Raw genomic sequence first — 11,672 nt, forward strand, 5'->3', positions numbered from 1 at the left:
CTGTGTCTCTCTCTGTCAAATAAATAAATAAAATCTTTAAAAAAAAAATTGACCTCTAAGGACGCTATGAAATGAAAGGGGGTGTGCGCACGCATGGACGAATGTGATCTTCCTGCTGCAGAGCCCAGCCTGCTGTCCCCAGAGTCATCTTTACGCTCCCAGACCCAGGCCAGGGGCCACACGTACCAGGAGCCCAAGGAAAGCGGAAGGGACGGGCAGGTCGGTGGATTAACAGGGGCCTTAGTTTCACCCTTTGTCCTTTCTCTTTGTTTTAAACCTCTGCCTCTCATTTTTAACACCCTCTTATTACTTTCTCACGTTGAGTCCTTCTTTTAATTCTTCTAATAACTCTGTTGTCTGGAGTTCTAGGGTGCTTCCTTTCATCCATGACAGATGGTTTCCTCTTAAGTTTCTAATTTGGGGTTGTCAGCAGGAAGCCGCGTGACTAGATTTGAGGGTGTCTTTCTAGAGAGGTTCTGGGTTTGCTCCTGTCAAGAATGCTTCAAGGGTATTACCAAGCGTGGACCGTGTTATTTGTTCACTCTATCTGGGCTTCCATGACCATGCAGATGGTGTAAACTTGAACCCCAAATCCAAGCAAGGGCAAACCTTCGGCATTGAGCTCTCAGGAGAGATTTTCTATCACCATCAGATCTCAGGGTGAGCCTGACAAGGTTCTTTTGTGCCCTCTGAGCTGATGGAAAGCTTTTTTTCCTAGTTCACTCTTTCACTGAGGGTGTCCCCCTCTAAGGGGCGGAGCTTCATATTAGGGTCTCCATTGTCGATGCCCCAGGCGAGACCTCATCTCCAATCTCTAGGTGAGAGTACAACCCAAGCGCCTGTGTTGCGAAGATCTACAGCCTCAAAGGTCTGGTTTTCAATTTCCTCTGTGTGGGGGGGGATTCCCCTCACTTTTCTGAAACCCAGCTGTGCATTCTGAAGGATGTTTACTTGATTTTATGCCGCATTTCTACATGTTTCATGGTGGGGACGAGCTCGTCAGGTTATACCATTCATAACATCACAAGACACAGACTGTTTGCGGGCGCCTGGGTGGTTCAGTCGTTAAGCGTCTGCCTTTGGCTCAGGTCATGATCCCAGGGTCTTGGGATCGAGTCCCGCATCGGGCTCCCTGCTCCACGGGAAGCCTGCTTCTCCCTCTCCCACTCCCCCTGCTTGTGTTCCCTCTCTAGCTGTATCTCTCTCTGTCAAATAAATAAATAAAATCTTTAAAAAAAAAAAAAAAGACACAGACTGTTTGCTCTGTAAGCAAGTTCAAATCTCTTCCACCTTAAAACAACCAGCCCACCAACAACCAATTCTCCACCCTTCACCACACGTGATCTCTCATCGCCTTCATGGCCCAACTTCTGGAAAAAGCTGTCTGTCCTAACAGTCTACGTTTTCTCCTCTCCCCAGCACCTGCAACCTGCTGCAGGCTCCAGCATGCCTCCAGCACTCTAGAGAAACTGCTCTCACAAAAATCATGACCTGCATATATTTTTTTAAAGATTTTATTTATGTATTTGACAAAGAGAGAGAGCACAAGCAGGGGGAGCAGCAGGCAGAGGGAGAGAGAGAAGCAGACTCCCGGCTGAGCAGGAAGCCCAATGAGGGGCTCGACCCCAGGACCCTGGGATCATGACCTGAGCCAAAAGCAGATGCCTAACCGACTGAGCCACCCAGGCGCCCCATGATCAGTATATTTTAATTAAAGGACCCTGTACAGCCTCCTGTGGGCAGCATTAGACGTTTTGGTTCTTTTCTTGACCTGTTCTCGCCACTTGGCTTCTGTAACTCCACACACACCTGATTTCCCTTCCCGCCCTCTGGCCATCCTGACTTGTTTGCTGTCTGCCTTCTTCAGCGGTCCATCCTGGACGGCTTTTGTTCTCTCCTGCCACACTTCTCCCGAGCAATCTCACTCAGGCCCGGGGCTTCACCTGCTCTGTCGTACCTGACAATCCCCAAGTCTCCACCACTAACGGCAGCAGATACGGTCCTCCTACATATATGCTCTGCCATTATTCCAGAGGAATAGTAACAGTGGGAGAGAAACAAGATGACTAACTAGAAGATTATCTCAGAACCACTCCACAGCTATCCCCGGGTACAGAGTCAGCATTCGTCCCCAGGATAAAACCAGAAAAAAAAAGAAAAGACAGAGGTCATAAATTGACATGGGTAAAGAGGCCAAGCAGGAGACAAGTGGCCAAGGGAACCAGGTGACAAAGGTGGGAAGGGACCACATGCCCGTCTATAGGGATAGCAGCCACTTGGCTCCTTGAATCATGTTTGTCCTGATTTTCCAACAGAAGCTAGAAATCTGGGTTTTTAGGTAAAATAAACCAAAATGTTGGCCACTTTATATATATGTGTATATTCTAATAAAAGCCAAATGAAGCAAGTCTGTGGGCCACGTGTGGTTCATGAACCATCAGTTGAAGATATCTTTTTTTTTAATTTTTTTAATTTTCTTTTTTAAGAGATCAAGACCTGAGCTAAGATCAAGAGTTGGATGTTCAGGGCGCCTGGGTGGCTCAGTCGTTAAGCGTCTGCCTTCTGCTCAGGTCATGATCCCAGGGTCCTGGAATCGAGCCCCGCATCGGGCTCTCTGCTCTGCAGGGAAGCCTGCTTCTCCCTCTCCCACTCCCCCTGCTTGTGTTCCCTCTCTTGCTGTGTCTCTCTCTGTTAAATAAATAAATAAAATCTTAAAAGAAAAAAGAGTTGGATGTTCAACCAACTGAATCACCCAAGTGCCCATCTTTTTTTTTTTTTGAGATTTTATTTTCAAATAATCTCTACACCCAACATGGCGCTCGAACTCAAAACCCCAAGATCAAGAGTCGTATGCTCCACTGACTGAGTCAGCCGGGTGTCCTTGGAGATCTTCTTTAAACAAACTTGAATAAGTGCCTGGGAAGGCTCCTGAAGTGGGTGTAAAGGGTCTCTCCTTGTCTTGGCCTTTGGTGGTGTGAGGTGTGGCAGCCTGCTCCCAGATGGGCTTAAATCAGGGTTCTCTCCACCTTCAGGCTATTGACATTTGGCCCGGACACTTTGAGGTGGGAGACGTTCCCGTATGCTGTACGATATTTAGCAGCATCTCTGGTCTCTATTCACTAGATGCCAGTAGCATCCCCCTAGATGCCACAACCAAAAATGTCTCCAAATGTTGCCAGATGTCACCTGGGTGAGGGGATCGAAGCAAAGCATATCCATCAATTAATACACCCGCCCACCGAGCTTGCAGCCTGTTCAGAGATAAGCCTTCTGGGGAACCACGGGGACCTGCTATTACTCACTTTCAGTAGCACCAAAAAGGGATTAGGATGAAGACACAGAACAACCAGCCCTGGAAGAAACAAATAAATGAGATAATGCAGCATGAAACAAATAGAGGTTTCTAGGAAGACGTGGTAATTGGAGATCAAGAAAAAGTTCTGGAGGGGCGCCTGGGGGGCACAGACATTAAGCGTCTGCCTTCGGCTCAGGTCATGATCCCAGGGTCCTGGGATCGAGCCCCACCTGGGGCTCCGTGCTCGGCAGGAAGCCTGCTTCTCCCTCTCCCGCTCCCCCTGCTTGTGTTCCCTCTCTCGCTGTGTCTCTCTCCGTCAAATAAATAAATAAAATCTTAAAAAAGAAAAAGAAAAAGTTCTGGAAATTTAAAAAAATACAACTGCCCAGATTAAAAATTTAATCAAAGAAAGGTATGAGACAAAAAAAGTTTTAAACATCTTTCAGGTTGTAGAGCAAAATGACAAGGAAATGGAAAATATGAAAGAAAAGTTAAGAGATGAAGGATCAATCTATTCAATATCCATCTAACAGAAGTTCCAAGAAGAGAGCACAGAGAAAATAGAGGAGAGGAAATAATCAAAGATTCTATTCAACTGAGGGAAAAAAAAAAAACATCTCAAGCAGAGAAAACAGGTCTATAAAGTGGTTGTCACCTGGCTGCCTGCTGGGTCTCCTGAGGAGCTCTTAGAAACACACACACCAAGATCCTCACTCTTCCTCAAGGTGGAGTAACAGGACCTTTAGTTTTCATTTGGTTTACCCTCCCACCGGAAACCACCACCACAACCACCACTACAACAAAACCAGACAAAACACACAAAATAAAGTTTTCAAAACACTGGACACCAAGCAGCAAAAGACAGTAACAGAAACGCTGAGATCCCAGACAAAAGGAAAACAAGCAAGGACACCAGGGGAAGAGCCATCCTTGGAGGGATGTAGTTGTGTGGTGGTTAAGGACTATGGCCAAGAGTCTCAGGCGAAGGATGTCATCGAGGAATACTTCAAATGCAAGAAATGAACAAATAAAAAACTTGGTTCTTGTTCCTCAAAAAAAAAAATTCATAGAAACAAAAAATAGAATGGTGGTTGGTGGGGAGTGGGGAACAGGGGAATTACCGTTTAATGGATGTAGAGTTTCAGATTCATAAGATGAAAAAGTTCTGGAGATCTGTTTCACAATAATGTGAATATCCTCAACACTGCTCAACTGTACAATTAAGAATGGTCAAGATGGTAAGTTTTATGTTTTCTGGTTTTTTTAAAAATATATCACATTGCTTTTTTTTAAAGATTTTATCTAATTTTTTATTTCTTTAAGATTTTATTTATTTATTTGAGAGAGAGAATGAGAGATAGAGAGCATGAGAGGGGGGAGGGTCAGAGGGAGAAGCAGACTCCCCGCTGAGCAGGGAGCCCGATGTGGGACTCGATCCCGGGACTCCAGGATCATGACCTGAGCCGAAGGCAGTTGCTTAACCAACTGAGCCACCCAGGCGCCCCTGTTTTCTGTTTTTTTATCACATGCCAAAAACGTAGCCAGAGACAAATCCAAAGAGACAGAAAGCAGATTAGTGGTTGTTACCGGTTGGGGGAGGACGGAATGGGCAGTGACTGCAAACAAGGACAGGGTTTCTTTGGGGAATGATTAAAATGTTCTGGAATTAGCTGGTGGTGATGGTTGCACAACTTTGTGAATATACTCCAAACCACTGAATTGTACATTTTAAAAGGGTGACGTTTATAGTATGAGGATTATATTTCAATTTTTTAGAAAAAGCAGCCAAAGAAAAAACACACTACTATGGAAGAACAGAGATAAGGATGATGTCAGGTTTCTTGTCAGAAACAATGCAAATGAGGGACACCTGGGTAGCTTAAACCAATCAGTTAAGCGTCTACCTTCAGCTCAGGTCATGATTCTGGGATCCTGGTATCGAATCCCACATCGGGCTCCCTGCTCAGCCTGCCACTGCCCCTGCTTGTACTCTCTCACTCTCTGTCAAATAAATTAAAAAAAAAAAGAAACCTTTTTAAAAATTAAAATAAAATTGGGGCGCCTGGGTGGCTCAGTCGTTAAGCATCTGCCTTTGGCTCACGTCATGATCCCAGGGTCCTGGGATCGAGCCCCGCATCGGGCTCCCTGCTCCGCGGGAAGCCTGCTTCTCCCCCTCCCACTCCCCGGGCTTGTGTTCCCTCTCTCTCTGTGTCTCTCTCTGTCAAATAAATAAAATCTTAAAAAAAAAAAATTTAGGGCGCCTGGGTGGCTCAGTTGGTTAAGCGACTGCCTTCGGCTCAGGTCATGGTCCTGGAGTCCCGGGATCGAGTCCCGCATCGGACTCCCCGCTCGGCGGGGAGTCTGCTTCTCCCTCTGCCCTCTTCCCTCTCATGCTCTCTGTCTCTCATTCTCTCTCTCTCTGAAATAAATAAATAAAATCTTTAAAAAAATAAAAAATAAAAAAAATTTAAATAAAATTAAAAAAAAGGACAGATAACAAGTGCTGGTGAAGATGTGGAGAAACTGGAACTCTTGTGCGTTGCTGACAGGGATGTAAAATGGTACAACATATTTTTTTTAAAGATTTTTAATTTATTTATTGAGAGAGAGAGAATGGTAGAGAGAGAGCATGAGAGGGAAGAAGGTCAGAGGGAGAAGCAGACTCCCTGCTGAGCAGGGAGCCCGATGCGGGACTCGATCCTGGCACTCCAGGATCATGACCTGAGCCGAAGGCAGTCGCTTAACCGACTGAGCCACCCAGGCACCCCTGGCACAACATCTTTGAAAAACAGTTTGGCAGTGCCTCAAAATGTTAAACATGACCCAGGAATTCTCTAGGCGTACTACAGAGAAACTGAAAACATAAGTGCCCACAAAAACTTGCACTATTCATAATAGCCAAAAAAGTGGAAACAAGACATCTGGGCATCAATGATGAATGGATAAACAAAACGTGATCTATTCACACAGTGAAATATTATTCAGCCACAGAAAGGAATGAAGTACTGATGCCCGCTACAATATGGATGACCCTTGGAAACGTGCAAGTGAGAGAAGCCAGACACAAAAGGCCATATACCATATGATTATATTCGTATAAAAAAGTTCAGAATAGGCAAATCCACAGAGACAGAAACTAGAATAAAGGTTGCCAGTGGCTCAGGGGAAGGGTGGATGGGTATGGGGCTTCTTTTGGGAATGATTAAAATATTTGAAAATTGGGACGCTTGGGAGGCTCAGTCAGTTAAGCATCTGCCTTTGGCTCAGGTCAGGGTCCTGGGATCAAGCCCCGTGTCCGGCTCCTTGCACAGTCTCTCCCTCTGCCTGCCTCTCCCCGGCTTATGCTCTCTCTCTCTGACAAATAAGTAAAAATTAAAAAAGAGATACATTTGAAAATTATATAGTGGTGATGGTTTCACCACTCTATAAATATACTAAAAACCACTGAACTGAACACTTCGAAAGGGTGAATTTTATGGTATCAAATTACATCTCAATTTTCAAATGTTAATACATCAAGAAGAGGGGCTTAGCTATATCATTTTAAGTTATAATGATAGCCAATAGGAAGACTACCAAAAAAAGTAAAACTAACAGGGGCGCCTGGCTGGCTCAGTCAATAGAGTGTGTGACTCTTGATCTCAGGGTCATGAGTTCGAGCCCCACCTTGGGTGCAGAGATTAGTGAACTAAATAAATAGATAAAATTTAGAAAACGATAAAACTAACAAAAATAAAGAAAAGAAAAACTGTGAGTAAGCTAAGTTCTTTGTCCTTCGCATGCAAAGTCAATAGAGCCTTAGGAACTATAAATCATCATCTTGACAATTCAAGAGAGCCACCGGAAGAATTCAAAGCGACTCTTTAAAAGTGGCTCTCTCCAGGGAATGGGAGTGAATAGAGATTTTTACTTCTTCATTTTATAACCTGATAACTAAATTAATTAACAAATGAAAACTAAAGGTGAAGATAAATTACTGTCAGAAAAGATGTATGAAGCTTTTTTGGGTTCTATTGTAATTATTTGATGCGGAGCGTTGCTGAGTTGTTGCCACAAAAGGTCACGGAAACTGCTCTCCTGCACCTTCTCTGGCTTCCCCAGTGCACTTTTCATCCATTGGAATTAACTAGATTGGAATTTTAAAAATGCAAGGTTTGCTTTAGCCCCTGGAATCGTCTATCTGGTTGGGTAGTTTACCAAAAATATGAAACTGTTACGTACAATCCTTTACCTTAAACGCTGCAAAACCTCAACGAATTCCCCTTCTGGCTTGTAACATTCCAAGAAAACAAAACAAATCATGGGGGGGAAAATTAAATTTGTTTGGTTCTCGGTGAGATTACAGTTAGAGGGCTATTATCGTTGTTGTTTTTTAATGTGGGAAGAGTGATTTTTATCCAGCCTCTAATAAATCAGCATTGTCCTTCACATATTGATATATTATCCCAACAGAAATGCTTTCCTTTGGCTGAAGAGCAACCAAATATCTAGAAGCCAACTGGGTGGCTCAGGCGGTTAAGCGTCTGCCCTCAGCTCAGGTCATGATTCAGAGTCCTGGGATCGAGCCCCGCATTGGGCTCTCTCTCCCCACTACTCATTCTCTCTCTCTCAAATAAATAAATAAAATCTTAAAAAAAAAAAAGGCAAAGGGCTTGTGGGTTAGCTCTTTGTTGGTACTGTCTCAGGCTTCGGAATCTCTCAGTTGAATTACTGGGGTGAGAGGAAAGAGGTTACCCAGCAACCCACCAAACCAGAATTTTGCATGAGGATCTCTGCCCCTGATCATCTTCCAGGAGGGCTATACTAGATTCCAGGGATCTAAAGAGCACCCCGTACCCGAAATGAAGAAAGTCCTCATAGCCTAGCATCAATCTGAGGTGTATAGTGATCAGTGGAGATCAGCCTCATGGCAAGATTCCCTTCAGTACTTTGTAGTTTGGTCTTAGAAGCTGAGCTACTTAGGGCCTCAGCAAACAGGTTTTTTCTTTTTTTTAAGATTTTATTTATTTATTTGACAGAGAGAGACACAGCGAGAGAGGGAACACAAGCAGGGGGAGTGGGAGAGGGAGAAGCAGTCCTCCCGCCGAGCAGGGAGCCCGATGCGGGGCTCGATCCCAGGACCCCGGGTTCATGACCTGAGCCGAAGGCAGACGCTTAACGACGGAGCCACCCAGGCGCCCAGCAAGCAGGTCTTAAAATGTTACTGAGTAACTGCCAAAATGATCTATTACTCAGGAAGTGATTGGAACAAAGTACAGAGGTACTGAAATATTTATGGAATTTTACCTACCATATTGTCTTGAAGGGCTAGCGATAAATTAATACATGTGTCCACACCACATAATACCACAGTGGGATTTTTTAAAGATCGAAAGCTGAATTGCTTTCAGATACCAATAATGTCTTGCCATTTTTAAATGCCTTCAGTTTTTAACTTGCCTTGGCACGCTCAAACTCATGCCCACTGAGTTCATTGACTCTGGCGACCTGATTTGACCTCTTGCCCTCCCCGCCCCTCTGGACTGAGTGCCCCAGTTGGTGGGTGGGTGGAGGGCTGGAAAGAGGCATGAATAGATGGAAGCGGGTGGGCAGGTGGGTCCATGGAAGTTGGTGAGTGAGTATGAGCCTTGCGATCTCTGGAGTACCCGGGGCCTTAAAAAGTCAGAGACCTGGAGCAGCTGGATAGGGACCTGGCAAGGGAATTACGCTGGAAAAGTGGGTGGAGGAAGGAACTGTTGCACATCTCTCCTCAGCTTTCCTCCCCGCGCAGACGCACTGAGTATTCCTAGCCTCCCCGGCTGCTACCTTTGGAACCTAGAAAGGAAGGTGGAAGCAGAGAAAGGAAGGCGGTGTGATCGCAGTGCCCTCTGGTGGCCATAAGGGGACTTGACATTTGGTATTAGGGTACAAATATCTTCACTATTTCTCCCAACCAGGTACCCCACTAGACTGTAAAGTCCACAAGGACAGGGACTTTTGTCCGTTTACTCATTGGTGTATATCCCGTGTCTAGGATAGTGCCTGGTACGTAGTAGGTGTTAACACATATTTATTGAATGAGTGGCTGATAGATTTCCAATCCTGCTCCACCACTTTATTGATGCATGACCCTGAGCAGTTCTCTTAACTTCATAAATCCTGTTTCCTCATGGAAGATGGAGACGCTCTCCCCCACCCCTCATGAGCCTGGAGGGAAAGAGACCTGCCCAGGCTGAGCAAGGGCGCTCAGTCAACGGGCTTTCCATTCTCACCAGCCAGCCAGCGTCGGTGACCCATCATATGCCGACTGCAGGACCCAGTCTGGTGGGCACACTTGCCATGATGAACATGGGCCTCCGCTGGGCATGGGGCAGCTTGGGGAAACCATCCGAACCTCATCCCAGGCTGGCCAGGCAAGAAAGAAGTGCAGGCAGAGAGGGTGATACCAGGTGAGGTGTGAGATCCCTCTTGTTCCCGTCCCACCCCCATGCCCGTCTCCCCACCCAACTCTTCCTATGGCCCTGAACCCACGGGGCTCCATCTGCCCTCTGAGCCTTGGCACACGCTGCTTCCCCTGCCTGCATTCCCTTGTCTCCAACCCCATTGCCACGACCCACATTCAAGGCTCTGTAGGGGCTGCATCAGCCTCCCCCTTGGCTTCCTACAGCCACTCTGGCCCCCTCACGTGTATCCTTGTGCGCTGGACTTGGTCTACACTGCAAATATGCTTATCTCACTTTCCAGCTTCAGTCTGATTGTTCTCGGGACAGAGTCCAAGTCCTCCAACCTACCATCTTGTGGTCTGGACCCAGCCCAGCTCCTAGCCAGCTCGCCTCTCTTGATCCCATCTTCAAATCTTCCACCAAACAATCCAAGCCATTTCCTGCCTCTGAGCTTTTGCCCTTGCAGTCCGCTCTGCCTGGAAACCCACTCCCTTGCAAGGAAGGCATGTGTTACTTTTGCCTGCCCAGGAGTCTTTTCCTTTTCCTCTGGCAATGGGAGCCGCTCTCAGTTCTCGGATCTGGAGGTGCCTGTAGGCCTGACCCATTTCTGCATTCAAGGGTGAGCTTGAGACTCAGCCTGCTAGAGTTCTTTCTTTTTTTTTTTTTTTAAGATTTTATTTATTTATTTATTTATTTGAGAGGGTCAGAGGGAGGGAGAAAACACAAGCAGGGGGAGCAGCAGAGGGAGTGGGAGAAGCAGGCTCCCCGCTGAGCAGGGAGCCCAATTCAGAGCTTGATCCCAGGACCCCAGGATCATGACCCGAGCCGAAGGCAGACACTGAGCCACCCAAGCGCCCCTAGAGTTCTTTTTCCTTTCTTAATTGGGATGCTGTGGGGTGCAGTATACCTTCCCCAGTTGGCTGCAGCCCACTTCTCTTTGTCTTATTCCAGCTTCTCCCGTGTATTTTATTTGCTTGGGTCCTGGAGGCATTTGAGTTTGAAATTCCTGGTACACTTCGCCCTTCTGCCTCTGTCAGGCTCTGATTCCCCCCTGGATCCTAAGCGTTTTGCCTTCCCATTCCCAGTGCATCCGTGAATCCTGATTTCCTTATCTTGACACCCAGAAGTGCCCCTGGTTCTATGGGCATTCAGTTATGCCCCTTGGGGGTTGAGGAGCTGAGCTCAGAGATCTAAGTTCCCTGGAGCCGGGAAGTCTGCCTAGCTGAGCATGACTGTTTTCCCTGGAAAAAGGGCAGGAGGCCCCAGTGTGTATTAAAAGAGGACAGGTGCAGCCCCAGGGGCATCTCTGGGCTGTGTCCTGGGAGAACGGTCCCTTCAGGCCAGGGCATGACCGAAGGCAGTGGCTCACCACTTCTGCCCAGCAACTTTGCTAGATTCAACTCCACTGTGTGCTCTGAGCCTGGCCACAGCTGCGGCTCAGTACATAATTGCTATGTGAAGGATGGTCTTGGCTTGTCTGGGGTTTTCACATCTGAGATGAGCTCATTGTTTTCTTGATCTGCCTCTTTCCTAGCAAGGGGTCTCTAGGACTCAGGAAGGGGCAAAGGGATAGGTTACCTCCCTTAAGGCAGACTGGGACCCGCAGACTCCCCCTGGGAAAGGAGCTTTGTGGATGAGCTATTTTCCTCTCCTTCTGGCAAAGTGCAGAGAAGACAGTGGGTTCTGGAAGGGGAGTACCTCTCGAGACCGGAGCCTTTCTGGGAAGAGTCACCTGAGTGACCAGTTTATCCTAGGGAGCCCTCCTGTCATGTTTCCTCCCGGAGGGACCCCAGAAGGGTAGGGTGCCCAAAAAAGTGAGTGAGCGAGACCTCAGGTGTGTAGGAGTGGGGAGGCTGGATCTAAACCCTCTGCTTAGACCCCTGAGTCCTGACCTAGCAGGAAAGGAAGTCTGATGTCTGAACAGGGACCTCTACCTGCACCATTCCTTACTCCCT

At 46.8% G+C, this 11,672-nt stretch overlaps 1 long non-coding RNA gene across 1 annotated transcript; it reads right to left on the reverse strand.

Annotated features, from left to right (window-relative positions):
• Positions 1–2,812: 2,812 nt before the first annotated feature.
• Positions 2,813–4,008, reverse strand: LOC148162860 (uncharacterized). The gene is made up of 3 exons (XR_015766519.1): positions 3,951–4,008; positions 3,303–3,352; positions 2,813–3,186 (listed from the first exon to the last, which is right to left on the reverse strand). It is a non-coding gene; the product is annotated as an uncharacterized LOC148162860 (long non-coding RNA).
• Between the last annotated feature and the right edge of the window lie 7,664 nt (positions 4,009–11,672).

This window comes from Eumetopias jubatus, unplaced genomic scaffold (assembly GCF_037043125.1).
Source record: "Eumetopias jubatus isolate StellerSeaLion01/CBP00866 unplaced genomic scaffold, mEumJub1_p1.0 scaffold_12, whole genome shotgun sequence".
Classification (NCBI taxonomy): Eukaryota; Metazoa; Chordata; class Mammalia; order Carnivora; family Otariidae; genus Eumetopias; species Eumetopias jubatus.